General features: G+C 41.6%; 1 protein-coding gene and 1 long non-coding RNA gene across 2 annotated transcripts in view; both read left to right on the top strand.

Moving 5' to 3' along the window:
* The window catches only part of CACNB4 (calcium channel, voltage-dependent, beta 4 subunit), a 143,137-nt gene that overhangs the window by 43,310 nt on the left and 82,058 nt on the right, over window positions 1-17,769 (top strand). The window lies entirely within an intron of this gene.
* The window catches only part of LOC104988623, an 18,608-nt gene continuing 17,269 nt past the window's right edge, over window positions 16,431-17,769 (top strand). The window contains exon 1 of the long non-coding RNA XR_825262.1: window positions 16,431-16,442. This is a non-coding gene — a long non-coding RNA (uncharacterized LOC104988623). The remainder of the gene's footprint in view (window positions 16,443-17,769) is intronic.

Here is a 17,769-nt window from a genome sequence, read left to right as displayed (position 1 = left end):
CCTTCTCCAATGCATGAAAGTGAAAAGTGAAAGTGAAGTCGCTCAGTCGTGTCCGACTCTTAGCGACCCCATGGACTGCAGCCTACCAGGCTCTGCCGTCCATGGGATTTTCCAGGCAAGAGTACCTGGAGTGGGGTGCCATTGCCTTCTCTGTATATCAGAACGGACATATTTTAAAACCAGCCCTGCTTAGTGGAGATGGAAACTCATGGAAAATTATTAGAAATTTTAGAATTGTAAGAGACTGATTGAGTATGTTAAAGTGTCAGTGTTCCCATCTTATTTTCCTAATAATAGGGTGCGTGGAGCCAGGAAGCAATCTTTCAATTCTCTTCATAATACTTATGAGAAAACTGAGACTAATTTGGGGATGAGGAACTTTCCTAGAGTTATCCTATGGGAATAGAAGCCAAGTTTCCTGCCCCAGGCTTGTACTGCTTCTTCCACTCTCTTGATGTGATTTCACTGGCTGGCACACAGAAACTTTTCCATCAGGATTCTGTCAGCCAGTCTGAGCTTATTTAGGCAAGAATAAATAAGCACGCTGTATTTGAAGAATGGAATATCAGCTAGATGCCCACCTTTGGTCTCTGATCAGGTTCTGTCCCACCTAAAAGGCCACAGGAATAGCTCCAGCAGTCCACAAGTGAGGGGCCCCTCTGGACCATGGTTCTGATGCCAACATGGAAGCAAAGCACAGGAGAGGGTCAACATCTGGACAGCAATGCACTGAAAACCAAGCGAGCACATGAGGGATCTCAGTCACAGTCTTTTTAAAAAATTTTATTATTTATTTATTTTTTGGTTGCTCTGGGTCTTCATTGCTACGCGTGGGCTTTCTTTAGTTGAGGCGAGCCGGGGCTACTCTCTGGCTGCGGTACACCAGCTTCTCATTGTGGTAGCCTCTCTTGTTGCAGAGCACAGGCTGTGGGCATGAGGGCTTCAGTAGTTGCAGCTCCTGGGCTCTAGAGAACAGACTCAATTGTTGTGGCTGGTGCTTGGGCTTAGTTGCTCCAAGGCATGTGGAATCTTCCCAGACCAGGGATTGAACTTGTGTCCCTTGCCTTGGCAGGCAGATTCCTATCCACTGTAGTGAAGTCCAGGACATCACAGGCTTTAAGGACAGAGTGGAACTGAGAGGGCAAAGTGAGGTGAAGCTCTAATGGCAAAGTAGTTATCTTGGGTCCTCTGGAACTATAGAAATTGGAGCCAGGTTCAGAATGGAAGCAGCTTCCAGCAGGAGTAGCAGACTTACAGCCTGAGGACCAAATCTGACCTGCAGTTGTGTTTGGCTGGGAACAGTTATTATTTTAAAAATTAAACACTTTAGATGGGTCACATGCTCTCCATCTTGTGGCAGTCTTACCTGCTGTCTCACACTGACTCAGACAGTACTTAATGAGCCCAGGCTCAGGGTCCAAGTATTGCACAACAGGTTAGGAGGTAAGCACCATTCCTTAATACAATCTGCCAGTCCTCAGAGATTCACAAATGTGGATAAATTCCAACCTGAAATTATTTCATAGTTGTTCAGTTGCTCAGTTGTGCCTGACTCTTTGTGACACCATGGAATGCAGCATGCCAGGCTTCCCTGTCCTTCACTATCTCCCAGAGTTTGCACAAACTCATGTCCATTTATTCAGTGAAGCCATCCAGCCATCTTGTCCTCTGTCGTCCCTTTCTCCTCCTGCCTTCAATCTTTCCAAGCATCAGGATTTTTTCCAAGGAGTCAGTTCTTCACATCAGGTGGCCAAAGTATTGGAGTTTCAGCTTCAGCATCAGTTCATTCAGTGAATATTCAGGGTTGATTTCCTTTAGGATTGACCAGTTTGATCTCCTTGCAGTCCAGGGGACTCTCAAGAGTCTTCTCCAACACCACAGTTCAAAAGCATCAATTCTTTGGTGCTCAACTTCCTTTATGATCCAACTCTCATATCCATACATGACTACTGGAAAAACCATAGCTTTGACTATTCGGACCTTTATTGGCAAAGTGATGTCTCAGCTTTTTAATGTGCTGTCTAGATTTGTCATAGCTTTTCTTTCAAGGAGTAAGCGTCTTTTAATTTCATGCTGCAGTCACCATCTGCGGTGATTTTGGAGCCCAAGAAAAGAAAGTCTATCACTATTTCCATTGTTTCTCCATCTATTTGCCATGAAGTGGTGGGACCAGAGGCCATGATCTTAGTTTTTTGAATGTTGAGTTTTAAGCCAGCTTTTTCACTCTCCTCTTTCACCTTCATCAAGAGTCTCTTTAGTTCCTCTTCACTTTCTGCCATAACGGTGATGTCATCTGCATATCTCAGTGATGCTGTCTAACCATCTCATCCTCTGTGGCCCCTTCTCCTCCTGCTCTCAATCTTTCCCAGCATCAGAATCTTTTCCAGTGAGTCTTCTCTTTGCCTCAGGTGGCCATTGGAGTGTGAAGTCAAGTGGACCGTAGGAAACAATTCATTGTAGGCAAACCCTACTTGGAAATTGTCTAGACCTGGTCCTTTGCAATCAAGTCAGTACTTTATAAAACTGACTTATGAAGTTCAAAAAGTTTAAAAATAATGGTATGAAAATACCGTTTGTGATTAACAACTGCCTTGTAAAATACTTTTTTTAAAAAAATGTTTTGGATGTCAGTAAACTCCAGAATTGGAGAAGGCAATGGCACCCCACTCCAGTACTCTTGCCTGGAAAATCCCATGGATGGAGGAGCCTGGTGGGCCGCAGTCCATGGGGTCTCGAAGAGTTGGACACGACTGAGCGACTTCACTTTCACTTTTCACTTTCATGCATTGGAGAAGGAAATGGCAACCCACTCCAGTGTTCTTGCCTGGAGAGTCCCAAGGACGGGGGAGCCTGGTGGGCTGCCGTCTATGGGGTCGCACAGAGTCGGACACGACTGAAGCGGCTTAGCAGCAGCAGCAGCAAACTCCAGAATGTACATGCCAAAGATCAGACCCTTGAGATGTCATGAATCTTATAAACTTGTGCCTCACACAGAGCAAATTTTATATAAACTCCTTAAGGCAGGCAAAATAATGATCTCCCAAAGATGTCCCCTGGGCTTCTCTGGTGGCTCAAGATGGTAGAAAGTCTGCCTGCAATGCAGGAGACCTGGGTTCAATCCCTGGATTGGGAAGATCCCCTGGAGAAGGGAACAGCTACCCACTCCAGTTTTCTGGCCTGAAGAATTCCATGGACAGAAGAGCTTGGCAGAATACAGTCCACGGGATCACAAAGAGTTGGACACAACTAAATGACATTCACTGCCCCCAGAGATGTCCACATACTAAGCCCCAGAAGCTGTGAGTATTTTAGGGTACCTGGCAAAGAAGAATAACAGTTGCTTATTAGCTAACTTGGAAATGAGAAGACTATCCTGGATTATCCCTGCAGACTCAGTGTAATCACTGAGGTCTTTAAAAGTAGGAAGGGAAGGCAGAAGAGACAAAACCAGAGTTGACAGCATGAGAAGGACTCAACCAGGCGTTACTTGCTTTGAATATGGAGGAAGGAATCTATGAGACAAGGAATACAAGTGGCCTTTAAAAGCTGGAAAAGGCAAGGGAATGGACTCTCTGCTAAACCCTCTAGAAGGAACACAGCACTGCCAATACCTTGATTTTAGGCCAGTAAGACCCGTTTTGTAATTCCGACCTTACAACTGTAAGATAATAAATTTGTATTGGCTCCAGACACTGTTTTTGTGGCCGTTTGTTACAGCAGGCTTATGAAACTAATACACTCCCAGGTGAGGAGACTGTGAATGAGGCATGTCTGGATCAAGGTGGCTCATCTGCTTCATTCATGTTGTTTTAAACCAAGACTCACCATCTGATATTTGTAATTTGCATTTGCAACCACATCATGAAACTGAGACTTGTTCACAAAGAATGTTTGTGATGCTCTTTGAATTACTAAACCAATCAAGTGAGTTTTAAATGGAAAAAGCCAAAGATTCTCAGGCCAGCTCTCAAAATCTTGAAAACACTTTTATAACTAGTCACTTGGGGACTTCCTTGGTGGTCAGCGGCTAAGACTCTATGCTTCCTAGGCAGGGGATTGAAGTTTGATCCCTGGTCAGGGAACTAGATCTCACATACTGCAACTTAGAGTTGAGCATGCCACAGTGAAGATCCCAAGTGCCATAACTGTGACCCGGTGTGGCTGAATAAATAAATATTAAAAAACAAAGCAAAACAAAACTAGCCACCTAGCACTGTTTACTTTTCAATTGTGATCATAAAACATAAGTTACATGTTTAGATGGAAGTTTTTGTTGGTAAGTGGAGACGCAAATTAGGTTAGACTGATGAATGTCTGAGATTACTGCAAAAACTCTAGTAAAGTAAAAGAGGAATATAAAACAAAGTCTCTTTATAGTTGTTATATTTCTGTTAATTACTATTCACATCGTAAAGACATATTCTGACACCTAATAGTTTCTAAATTAGTGTGACACTTAGTGGGTTGTCACAATAGGATTACCAAACATATAGGAGGAGCTAATTACAAGGCATTTAATTTGGAAATCACAACCCTTGCGAAATGGCTTTATCGCTTGGTTTTTTTGTGTGTGTTTGTTATGGTGGGAGGAAAAATGAGTCAGTTGGGAGATTCAGTCTTGTCTTATCTGAACTTTCCAAGGTATATCCTGGTTTTTAGTTGCATGAGGAAAAAATTCCATCTGGGTAGTTCTTTTTTAGACTTTCACTTAAGACGTGCCTCTTTGGTGGTGAATCTGATCTTAATGTTTCCTTTTGGCGTTGCTAGATGCTGGGTCTTCAAAGTGTGCATTAAGGACTGATATACAGATTAAGAGGGCACCAAATTGGAGGAAAGGAGAAGGGAGGAAGTGAGCCAGTGAGGAGCCTAGGGTACAGAGTTTAAGGAGGTGCTCTGTCTCTGGCCTGTGCACATGCCAGTCTACCCTTGTTTGACTCTAACAGTTGATGCCTCCTTAAGAGAGTGGTGCCTCCTTAAGAAGGTGACATCTCCTTAAGAGAGTGGTGCCCAGGGCACAAATGTAACCAGGCACTCATTCTCAGGGTCATGCATGTGCCCATTTGGCACTTGCTCCATCCTGAGGGTGAGTGCCTGTTTAACACTTTGCACCCAAGACACCTCAGTTGCCTCAGTGGTCTTGACCTCAAGATGAGGGCATGGCCAGCAATGGCTGCGAGGATGGCTGTAAGCCTGTTCTAGGTTGGAAAGTCAGGTGTTGTTCTGGAACCCCTTGTGCATCCCAGACCACCTCCTTTAGCCAGAAAATAAATACAGAAGGCCTACCTTAGAATGGCCCCAGATCAATCCAAAACTGAGCACAATCCCTCCTGTGAATCATACCTCCTGAGCCTACCCTGGTCAAGGATCTCCACCTACCCCTCAAGAGAGCTCAACCCTACTGTTGGCTCTGGTCTAAACCACACTTTCCATGTGTTACAGAACTTCAGGGAACAGATTCATTCAGCTCTCCTGTATGCCTTTTGATTTCAGGAAACTCTTTCTAGTCACTGATTATCTGAATCTATTTTGTACAAATAGAAGCAAATCTGTTTTGTACAAAGTTGGAATGGTAAAGTATAGTCATAATTAACATGATATTTCCATCTCTGGGCATGCTTTCATTGCCAGTTCAGCCTTTTTAATGCAAGGGATCACTCTCATGGACTGCTAACGCTACACAGTGCAGTTATAATACGAGTTTTACTTGGGGAGCAATTAATAAGCGGGCACGTAGAAGCATGCACACAATCCTTTGAACTCTCCTCCCGTGGCTTAGGCCAGGCATGGAGGTCCATGTCCACTGTAGCCTCAGCTCTAGGAGAGAACGCTCCATGCATTCATAGGGTCACTGGCCTGGGCACATCTATGTGGTTGCACAACAGTAGAAGCTCCCTGGTCATGGAAGTGGCCTTACTAGAAAGGGAAAGCCTCTGGAGCCCAGCGGTTGGTATCAGCTTATTTTCCATTGAGCTCAACCAGCTTTCTTCTCAGCTGGTAAAAGAGGGAAGGAAATGAGTCTCCCACACTGTCCATATTCGTGTGTTGCTAACCACAGCTTTGGCTTCCCTGGTGGCTCAGTGGTAGAGAATCCTCCTGCCAAGCAGGAGATGCGAGTGTGACCCCTGGGTCGGGAAGAATAGGAAATGGCAGCCCTCTCCAGTATTCTTGCCTGGGAAATCCCATGGACAGTCCATGGGGTCACAAACGAGTCAGACATGATGTAGCAACTAAACAAAACAACAACAAATCATAGGTTTACTGTTCCCTTTGCCGGATTGGGGGCAGACGGAGAAGAAAGACAAAGTCACATGGATCTTTGTACCTCCTGTGATGTTCTGCCTGTGACTGAGTGCTTAATACATACTAGTTTTTTTTCTTTTGTTAAAAAAATTTATTTATTTATTTTTACTTTACAATATTGTATTTGTTTTGCCATACATCAACATGTATCTGCCATGGGTGTACATGTGTTCCCCATCCTGAACCCCCTCCCACCTCCCTCCCCATACCATCCCTCTGGGTCATCCCAGTGCACCAGCCCCAAGATTCCTGTATCCTGCATCGAACCTGGACTGGCGATTCGTTTCTTATATGATATTATACATGTTTTAATGCCATTCTCCCAAATCATCCCCCCCTCCCTCTCCCACAGAGTCCAAAAGACTGTACTATACATCTGTGTCTCTTTTGCTATCTCGCATACATGGTTGTCGTTACCATCTTTCTAAATTCCATATATATGCGTTAGTATACTGTATTGGTGTTTTTCTTTCTGGCTTACTTCACTCTGTATAATAGGCTCCAGTTTCATCCACCTTATTAGAACTGATTCAAATGTATTCTTTTTAATGGCTGAGTAATACTCCATTGTATATATGTACCAAAGCTTTCTTATCCATTCATCTGCTGATGGACATCTAGGTTGCTTCCATGTCCTGGCTATTATAAACAGTGCTGCAAGGAACATTGGGGTACACATGTGTCTTTCAATTCTGGTTTCCTCGGTGTGTATGCCCAGCAGTGGGATTGATGGGTTATAAGGCAGTTCTATTTCCAGTTTTTTAAGGAATCTCCACACTGTTCTCCATAGTGGCTGTACTAGTTTGCATTCCCACCAACAGTGTAAGAGGGTTCCCTTTTCTCCACACCCTCTCCAGCATTTATTGCTTGTGGACTTTTGGATCACAGCCATTCTGACTGGCATGAAATGGTACATCATAGTGGTTTTGATTTGCATTTCTCTGATTGATAGTATGAATGAAATATGATAGACTCCAATCAATGCTAAATGAATCCTATATTTAAAAGTTGCCACTTCGTGGCAACTTGAAAACATGGGCTATGCCTCCATAATGGCAAACCACATATTTTGGCAGGGAGCAAACCAGTACATATGGTTGAGGGTGACTACTGTATGTTCTTAATGTGCAAATTGGCAGCAGTCTTTCTCTGCCTCACCACCTCCCCCCACCACCCTTTGCAATTTTATTTCAAAACATTTGTCTCTGCCATGTTGAGAGGAGGAGTTAAGACAAAAGATTTCCTTTAGTTGTCAATGCATGGAGTTTTCCAGCCAGCTTTCTCTTTAACGCCTTTCTAGGTGTGCATCTACAAAGCATATGAAGGGGAGAAGTTTGGGTAAACAGTAGTGCTCATTTCAGAAATATTCTTCATGTGTTGACTTGGTATTCATGATAAGAATGACAATCATCGCCATTATCTTTATTCTAGTGAATATATTTTTGGACATTTACTCTGTGTTCTGCGATATACTGAGTTCTTTATGTCATGTAGTCCTCAATCCTGTGTGGCAGTCACTCTTTATTAAACACATTATCAGCACATTCCCAGACCTGAGCTCACCTCGGAGTCCTTCCAGGTGTTTGTTTTATAGCTCATATTCCTCATAAACCAGCAGCTGTCTTGTATAGGGATCCAGCTGAGATGCAGGCAAGCAGGTTTTGCTGGGTCTTCCCAAAGCCTTGCAAGTTGGCAGTTCTCTTTTCATCCATGATGGTTCCCTAGCAGGGAGCTCTATCCTACTCTGCTTATTCAAGGGGTGTGAGATCAAAACACCAGCTTGATAAATATTGGCTGATGTATTAGAGTCCCTATATGCTGGATGTCATCTTATTGAAATATTTAAAGTAAAGCTGTGGTTGACTGATAGTGTTCCCGTTCATCAGAAAAAGCACAAATATATTTCTAAACATATTCACTTAATTAAAAATGTATTGAAAGTAGAAAGAAAGTAGCTCAATCGTGTCGGACTCTTTGCAACCCCATGAACTATATAGTCCGTGGAATTCTCCAGGCCAGAATACTGGAGTAGGTATCCTTTCCCTTCTCCAGGGGATCTTCCCAACCCAGGGATCTAACCCAGGTCTCCCGCACTGCAGGTGAACTCTTTACCAGCTGAGCCACAAGGGAAGCCCAGGAATGCTGGAGTGGGTAGCCTATCCCTTCTCCAGAGGATCTTCTGGACCCAGGAGTCGAACCAGGGTCTCCTGCATTGCCAGCGGGTTCTTTACCAACTGAGCTATCAGGGAAGCTCATTACTGGCCCAGTAATGACCAGTAAAAAATATATTAATGGTCATTAATGAGAGCAGATGATTCTAAGCCCGAGTTTCTTCTTTTCCCCTAACGTGTGCAGTTTGTTGAGTTTGGACATAAGCTTGTAACTGTAAAACAATTACCACAATCAAGGCAGTAGACACACCCATCACCTCCAAGTTTCCTGTGTTCTTTTTTGTCACCTTCCCCACCCCTATGGTAAAAACCACTTAACGTATGATCTACCTCTTAACAAAATTTTAAGTGTGAAATACAATATTATTTTAATTATAGGCACTATGTAATTCAGCAGATCTCTGTAACTTATCCATTTAACCTAACTGAAGCTTTACTTACACCCATTGAACAACAACTCCCATTTACCCCTAGCCCCTACACCCACCGTTTAATTCTCTGCTTCTTTGAGTTTGACTCTTTTTTAGATACCTCACAAAAGTGGAATCACAGTATTTGCCCTCCTGTGACTGGCTTATTTCACTTAACAAATGTCCTCTAGGTTTATCCATGTTGTTGCAAATAGCAGGATTTCCTTCTTTTTAAAAGGATGAATACTATTCCACTGTGCATACATGACATTTTCTTTATCTGCTTATCTGTTAGTGGACACTTCGGGTTGTTTCTATAGCTTTTTCTTTTAGTTGAGGTATGTAGTCAACGTACAATGTTATGTCGGTGTCACGTGTACAGTATAGTGATTCACAGTTTATAAAGGTTATACTCCATCTGTAGTTAACTATAAAATATTGGTTATATTCCTTATGTTGTACAATATATCCTTGTAGCTTATTTATTTTATATGTAGTAGTTAGTATCTATTAATCCCTTACCTTATCTTGCCTTTCCCCTTTCCCTCTTCCCACTGGTAACCACTAGTTTGTCCTTTGATTCTGAGAGTCTGCTTCTTTTTTGTTATTTTCACTATTTTATTTTTTAGATTCCACACAGAAGATCCCATGCAGTATTTGTCTTTCTCTGTCTGATTTATTTCACTTAGCATAATACCAAGTCCATCCATGTTGTTGCAGATAGCAATTTTCATTCTTTTTTATGGCTGAGTAGTATTCCATTCTGGGTATATCTATCTATGTTGTTGTTCAGTCACTAAGTCATGTCCGATCTTTCAGGCCCCATGAACTGCAGCACATCAAGCTTCCCTGTCCTTCACTATCTCCCAGAGTGTGCACAAAGTCATGTCTACTGAGTCAGTGATGCTATTCAACCATCTCATCCTGTCACCCTGTTCTCCTCTTGCCCTCAATCTTTCCTGGAATCAGGGTCTTTTCCAATGAGTCAGCTGTTCACATTAGGTGGCCAAAGGATTGGAGCTTCAGCTTTAGCACTAGTCCTTCCAATGAATATTCAGGGTTGATTTCCTTTAGGATGGACTGGTTTGATCTCCTTGTAGTCCAAGGGACTCTCAAGAGTCTTCTCCTTCATCATAGTTTGAAAGCATCAATTCTTTGGCACTCAGCCTTCTTTATGGTCCAACTCTCACATCCATACATGACCACTGGAAAACCGTAGCTTTGACTATAAGGACCTTTGTTGGCAAAGTGATGTCTCTGCCTTTTAATATGCTGTCTAGGTTTGTCATAATTATTCTTCCAAGGAACCAGTGTCATATCTATCTATCTATATAAGTTATATATATATATCTATATTTCACATCTTTATCCATTCATCTATTGATGAACACTTAATTTGCTTTCAGATCTTGGCAATTGTAAATAATGGTGCTATGAATATTGAGGTGCATGTATTTTTTTCAAATTAGTGTTTTGGTTTTTTTTTCCAGATATATACCCAGGAGTGAAATTGGTGGGTCATACGGTAGATCTGTTTTTAGTTTTTTGAGAAACTCCATACTGTTTTTCACAGTGATTGCATCAATTTATATTCCTATCAATGGTCGCATGAGGGTTTCTTTTTCTCCACATTCTCACTATCCTTTGTTATTTGTGATATTTTTGAGGATAACCATTCTGACAGGTGTGAAGTGATATCACATTGTAGTTTTAATTTGCATTTCTCTGATGATTAATGATGTTGAGTATCTTTTCATGTGTCTGTTGACCCTCTGTATGTCTTCTTTGGAGAAATGTCTATTGGAGTCTTATGCCCATTTTTCAGCTGAGTTGTTTGCTTTTTGATGTTGAGGTGTATGAGCTGTTTATATCTTTGGATATTAACTCCTTATTGGTCATATCATTTGGTAATATTTTTTTCCCATTCAGCAGGTTGTCGTTTTGTTTTGTACCCTGGGGGACCTGTTAAGGTGTCTTCATTGGCCTTAAGCTACTGTTCTAACAAAAATATTAATAGAATCCCCTATTTATCATGAAGCAGAACTTCTACTTCCTTTCAGCTTAAAATAGTCCCTGCATAGTCTCTGCTTTCAAACTTTCCAAAGTGCTTCAAGTTCACCATCTATACCTAAATATACTTCTCTCTATCATATAAAGCCTGGGAACATGGAAATTAGCAGCAAATGAGCTCCTTATTTTCTGCTGTTCCTGGCATATAGACCTTGAAAGGCTCCTTTGCTGAAGACAGGCTCTCCCTGGTGCCTTTGTCCCTTCTCCCACTGTGCCCTTCCTCTCCAGCCTCCCTGACTGGTTTTTGACAGCAGCAAAGGCTCATCCCATCCATATATTCTCCTCTTGCATCTCTTTTTTCTAACCCATTGCACCAAGCTAAGCTTCTGGACAAAAACCTCTTGAAGAATATTTGAGAACTTTTGATCCATGTGTGATCCCTTTGAAAAACCAACTCCGCATGCTCTTTATTACCAGTTGTCTTCATTGCTATCATCTTTACTCTACCTAAGTTTCTTTTATTTAGAAACTGTGTGCTGACCTGACTGAAACATTCTTAGCCCACATGACCAAACAGCTGTGCCTGGCATTTGAAGCAGGAGGGCACCTGGTGAGCACTTCCTGGCTGAGACCAGGAAAGGAGGCTGCTGGCCTGTCCATTACACTTGAGATGGAGGAAATGAGGGGCATGGTTGAGATGTCACTCTTTGAAGCAGTTTTTCTTACTGGAAATCAATTAATATTTGATTTAGAAAATCATATTGTCTTTGTTGTTTAGTCACTAAGTCATGTCTGACTCTTTTGCAACCTGATGCACCGTAGCCCACCAGGCTTCTCTGTCCATGGGATTTTCCAGGCAAGAATACTGGAGTAGGTTGCCATTTCCTTCTCCAGGGGATTTTCCTGACACAGAGATCAAGCCCATGTCTCTTGCATTGATTGGCAGGTGGATTCTTTACCACTGAGCCCAGAAAAGTATATACTAAAGATAATGCTGTGAAAGTGCTGCACTCAATATGTCAGCAAATTTGAAAAACTCAGCAGTGGCCACAGGACTGGAAAAGGTCAGTTTTCATTCTAATCCCAAAGAAAGGCAATGCCAAAGAATGGCAATGCCAAAGAATGCTCAAACTACCGCACAATTGCACTCATCTCACACACTAGTAAAGTAATGCTCAAAATTCTCCAAGCCAGGCTTCAGCAATATGTGAACTGTGAATTTCCAGATGTTCAAACTGGTTTTAGAAAAGGCAGAGGAACCAGAGATCAAATTGCCAACATCCGCTGGATCATTGAAAAAGCAAGAGAGTTCCAGAAAAACATCTACTTCTGCTTTATTGACTATGCCAAAGCCTTTGACTGTGTGGATCACAATAAACTGTGGAAAATTCTGAAAGAGATGGGAATACCAGACCACCTGACCTGCCTCTTGAGAAACTTGTATGCAGGTCAGGAAGCAACAGTTAGAACTGGACATGGAATAACAGACTTGTTCCAAATAGGAAAAGGAGTACGTCAGTCTGTATATTGACACCCTGCTTATTTAACTTATATGCAGAGTACATCATAAGAAATGCTGGGTTGGAAGAAGCACAAGCTGGAAGAAGCACAAGCTGGGCTGGAAGAATCAAGATTGCCGGGAGAAATATCAATAACGTCAGATATGCAGATGACACCACTCTTATGGCAGAAAGCAAAGAAGAACTTAAGAGCCTCTTGAAAAGTGAAAGACTAGAGTGAAAAAGTTGGCTTAAAGCTCAACATTCAGAAAACTAGGATCATGGCATCCAGTCCCATCACTTCATGGGAAATAGATGGGGAAAAAGTGGAAACAGTGTCAGACTTTATTTTTTTTGGCTCCAAAGTCACTGCAGATGGTGATTGCAGCCAATAAATTAAAAGACACTTACTCCTTGGAAGGAAAGTTATGACCAACCTAGATAGCATATTCAAAAGCAGAGACATTACTTTCCCACAAAGGTCCGTCTAGTCAAGGTTATGGTTTTTCCAGCGGTCATGTATGGATGTGAGAGTTGAACTATAAAGAAAGCTGAATGCCGAAGAATTGAGGCTTTTGAACTGTGGTGTTGAAGAAGACTGTTGAGAGTCCCTTGGACTGCAAGGAGATCCAGCCAGTCCATCCTAAAGGAGATCAGTCCTGGGTGTTCATTGGAAGGACTGATGTTGAAGCTGAAACTCCAATCCTTTGGCAACCTGATGCGAAAAGACCCTGATGCTGGATTGAAGGTGGGAGGAGAAGGGGACGACAGAGGACGAGATGGTTGGATGGCATCACCGACTCAATGGACATGAGTTTGGGTAAACTCTGGGAGCTGGTGATGGACAGGGAGGCCTGGTGTGCTGCGAGTTCATGGGGTGGCAAAGAGTCAGCCACAACTGAGCAACTGAACTGAACTGAAATGTAATAAGATATCCTAAGATGAATACTGAAACAGAAAAAAGGGCATAAATGGGAAACTGGTAAAATCTGATCCTGTCTGGAGTTTCTTTAATGGTAATGTACCAATGTTAATTTTTCAGTTTTCACACGTGACTGTGTCTATGTAAGATGCTAACATGAAGGGAAACTGGGTGAGGGGTATGTGGGAACTCTGTACTATTTTTGCAACTTTTCCATAAATCTAAAGTTTTTCCAAAATAAAAAGTTTGTTTTAGAGGGCCCCAGCTCACCGTCAGACCCCACTCACACCTGCACAGACATTTGCATACATGCTGGATAGAGTTGGATAAACTGTGGGCAAATAGCCACACTGAACTTGGAATCACAACCATTTCCCTTGGCTTCTGGACATTCCTTCCTTGCCAAGGCCAATTCTATATTTTGAGGCTCCCCATGAGTTAAAAATAAAGAAGTGAAACATGAATGTTTAAAAAGGCTCATTTTTAAAGACAGGATATTTTTCTCTAGAATAATTTGGGCTGCTCACTTCTATTTCTTTAGTGGTCAGTATATTAAGGACCTGATTCAAGGAGAAAATATTAATATAACATACAGCTTTAGCAGGCAGCAAAGGATGGCTAAGGCTGTAGCACATCCACGTCTGTAACGAGAGTGTCTGATCATGTATTAGTGCCCTTGCTTGTGCTGTTGTTTCTACCTTCGGTTCTCTGCTTCTATATAATAATTATTTACTTATTTACATGTTCCCTCATTCAATAAACATTTGTAAAACTCTCTATGAGTTTAACCCTAATGGAATAATACATGGCTCCGCCTGTGTAGAGCACACGAGCTAGTGGGAAAGGAACATGCAGAGGGTTGATGAGTAAATAATGTGAGTGCGGTGATAACAATGTACATAGAAGATTTTGTGGAAACTAAGCAAGGATGATGGATTTTTTTATTTTTTTAATCCCAGAAAGCATCCTGAAGGGGACACAGCTTCTTCTTTCAGGATGAGTAGGAATGATGATGAAAGTACTGAAGAGACTTAAGGTAGGAGTCTGCATGATGCATTCAGGGAACTAGAGAACTCCATGCTTTCAGCAGAGCAGGAAGGAGGCCATGGGGAAGGGTGGGAGATGAAGCTGGGGAAGTACACTGGAGCCTGGAGCCTGTCTTAGGGCCTACAACATTGAGTGGACCTTCTGTTGTTGGACAAGACTGCAGTTTTCACCCCTTAAATAATAATCAGATGAAAATAATAAGACAACAAAAGATAAAGACCAGAGAATTTCTTCTTCCCTTTATTCCCCATCCATGACAATGGCTCTACCGTTTCCAGAAAATAAGGCTAATCTGAAGGAACTGTTCTTGCCTTAAATGAGTTGATGATTTTATAGATGCAATAGTTAATTTTAGGCTCTTACTCTCTGCCCTAGTAGCTGAAAGCTGGTTTATCTGTAATGTTTATACAGGGTTGATGCAATTATGATTACCACTTAAACAAACAGTAAAACATCAGACAATTGTTTTTACCCCTGCAAAAAGTGGGAAAATAAATCTCCTTTTATTCATTTTTCACCCAATGTATTCAATTAATCCTCTTTTTAAAAACTTATATAATGAAATATGAGACATTCTTATTTAAAGAGGCTGATAAGTCACTTCTTTTTAAGTGTTCTCACACTTCTTTTTAAGTGATCATGTTTGAGTTAAGGATTTCTAAAAATAAAAATTCATCTGAGTACTTTTTTGGTACAGGGTCACTAAACTATTTGAGGGGGAGAGTCAGTTTTTATATTCTGGATCTGCTGCAATTCCTGGAGGCTATTGAGTAGGTAGATGATTGTGTGTGTGTGTGTGTAGAAAGATACCATTCTGTAGCTGGTTATGCAAAGCTGAAAGGAAACCAAGATAGGGTTTGTCTAAATACCCTTTTTTACTTAAAGAGTATCTGGCTATATCTGGGTTTGCTCCCACTGAGTTGAATATGAGCTTGATGTAAGAGATTTAGTACTATTACTTCAGTTTGTAAACAGTTTCATTAGGAAATTACTTTAGACAATAAATGGTGTGTTTCTATTTCTAGCCAATGAATGCTTCTTGAGTGCGAGAAAATCCTTTCTGGTTAGTTTCTTCAGATCCCAGTTCTACTTGGTTCTCTTGTCCTTGATGAGCCTTCTGTCAGTGATGTTTCCCTGAGATGTGAAGAAGAATCATTTATTAACTAAAGACCCTACCCTGATATAAGGCAACTGATACTTGAAGGGGGAAGGTGAGCCTGATCCCCATTCTATATTGTCAGATCTAATATACATATTTGTGGCCATTCTGTCATATTTTATTTTCTTTAGGACCCTGAATTAAAGAGAGTAAGTCATCTACCCAACACCTGCAAACACTTGGTCTTGACAATCAAACTATCCATTTCTTAAGCCTATGAATTATTCCTCTCTGCTGCAGAGTTGGATTTTTTAGTTTGAAAGTCAAGTGCACATACAGAAGACGTGTTAGGTAGAAATAAGACACATTTTGCATTATCTGCAGCATATGCAAAACTGTTAATCGATATAGTAGCCAATGGAGTGACAATTGGTGACAAGCAATGCCTCACCAATGGCTGGTGAGAACTTCAGTTCAGGAGAAGGAAATGGCTAGGCATGGAGGCTGAGCTTTGGAGACTAGATTGGCTATTTTGGGTTCATCTGCAGGCCTTGATTATATCTAATAGCACAGGATCCTGGCACACACTCAAATGACGCTGAGAGGCTGACAGCCAAAATGAGCTGGATCATGTTTGCACTTCATTATTTGATTGCAGACTGTGAGGGGAAATGAGAGCATTCTAGTTCGTTTTGGAAAAGATTGCAGTACCTTTCAGAACATTTTCTTGCCAGATGCTGCACAGGCTTCAAGTGTAGTTCCCCTCTTCCCACCCAGCTAATAAACCTGGAAGCCAGGGACATGTATTTACTTCAATTTCAGTCCTTAGTATGTTGTTAATTGTTGCCTTCTTTATGTTGAATGTTTCAGGGTTTCCCAATTTAAGGAATATAGCTGGATTTTTTGTACCCAGTTAGTGGAAGAAAACAGGAAGATTAAATGGCATCACATTTATTATGACAGTAACCCAAGGGGCAACTGGAGGTCACATAGTTACAGCCTTTGTAAATTATTCAGTTGTTTGTCAATAATAGAGTTTGTTACTCAATTTTGATTGGCTGAGGAGTAATAGGGGCTCCGTTTTAGCAGATAAATACTGGGGATTTGAATCTTTAGCAAAATTAATGATAGTTGGAAGAATTCCCAGCTGCACATGTAACTAGACGTGCTTAACTACCCAATTAATCATGAATGGATGGATTCAGTGAAACACAAAATTCAATCGACTTTTGCAGGAGTGGTTTTGAAAAATTGGAGGCAAGCATTTTTTTCCATTGAATGCAACTCTGAGTAGCTAGTAAAATGCCATACATTCTTTTCTAAGAGCGATGCAAAGAACTGTTTCTCCCTCCCTCCCTTCCTTCCTACAAATATTAGACACCTACCATGTGCCAAGCTCATGTTGGAGGCACAAAGGTGAAGAAGTGTAGTGCCTGCTCTGAGTAGTTATTGTCAGGAAGGAAAACAGCTACATATACAATTATAACTCAGTGGTTAGATGAAAGAGGGCTTGCCAGATGGGCAAGGAGAAAAGGAGCTTTTCAAACAAGAGTCAACAGCCTATATGAGGGCAGGAAGGTATCAGAGCATCCCCCCTCCTTATTCAATAAGTATGTTTTATTTGCCTACTATGCACCACGCACTGTGAATGAAGTAGATTTGGAAAAATGTGAGCAGCCTATTATGGCCAGAGCATGTTGGAGGAGAAAGATGAAAGATGAGTATAGCTATTGGCAAACACAAACTATCACTTTAATAATGTTGCTCCAAGTTCTGCTGTTCTTTTCAAAGCAAATGAACAGACATTTTCTTTTTGTTCTAGCTTGATATTGATGAAATAAAGAGTAGTGGGACAAAGATTTTTTTGTCTTGCTTCAGTACATGTTTGTAATCAATCTTAGTAGATATACAAAGAAACATACTGAATTAGTCACAGACTGAGCATTGAAGAGCAGAACTAGGCCAGCCCATGGCATAGTAAACTACTGAATTTCTTATTTGGAAACTTTCAAATGGCTAGTGGAACCCTGGACAGACAGCAGGAGAGAGATTGCAAAACCTCCTGTCTGGAAAGAGAATCTGTTGTTGTTTTTGTTCAGTCGCTCCGTCATGTCTGGCTCTTTGCGACCCCATAGACTGCAGCATGCCACGCTTCCCTGTCCTTCACCATCTCCTAGAGCTTGCTCAAACTCATGTCCATTGTGTGGGTGATGCCATACCACCATCTCATCCTCTGTTGTCTCCTTATCCTCCTGCCTTCTACTTTCACAGCATCAGGGTCTTTTCAAATGAGTCAGCTCTTCACATCAGG

Source organism: Bison bison, unplaced genomic scaffold (assembly GCF_000754665.1).
Source record: "Bison bison bison isolate TAMUID 2011002044 unplaced genomic scaffold, Bison_UMD1.0 scf7180017864139, whole genome shotgun sequence".
Classification (NCBI taxonomy): Eukaryota; Metazoa; Chordata; class Mammalia; order Artiodactyla; family Bovidae; genus Bison; species Bison bison.
The sequence above is the reverse complement of the archived record's forward strand: the minus strand, read 5'-3'. Positions and strand labels throughout refer to the sequence as shown.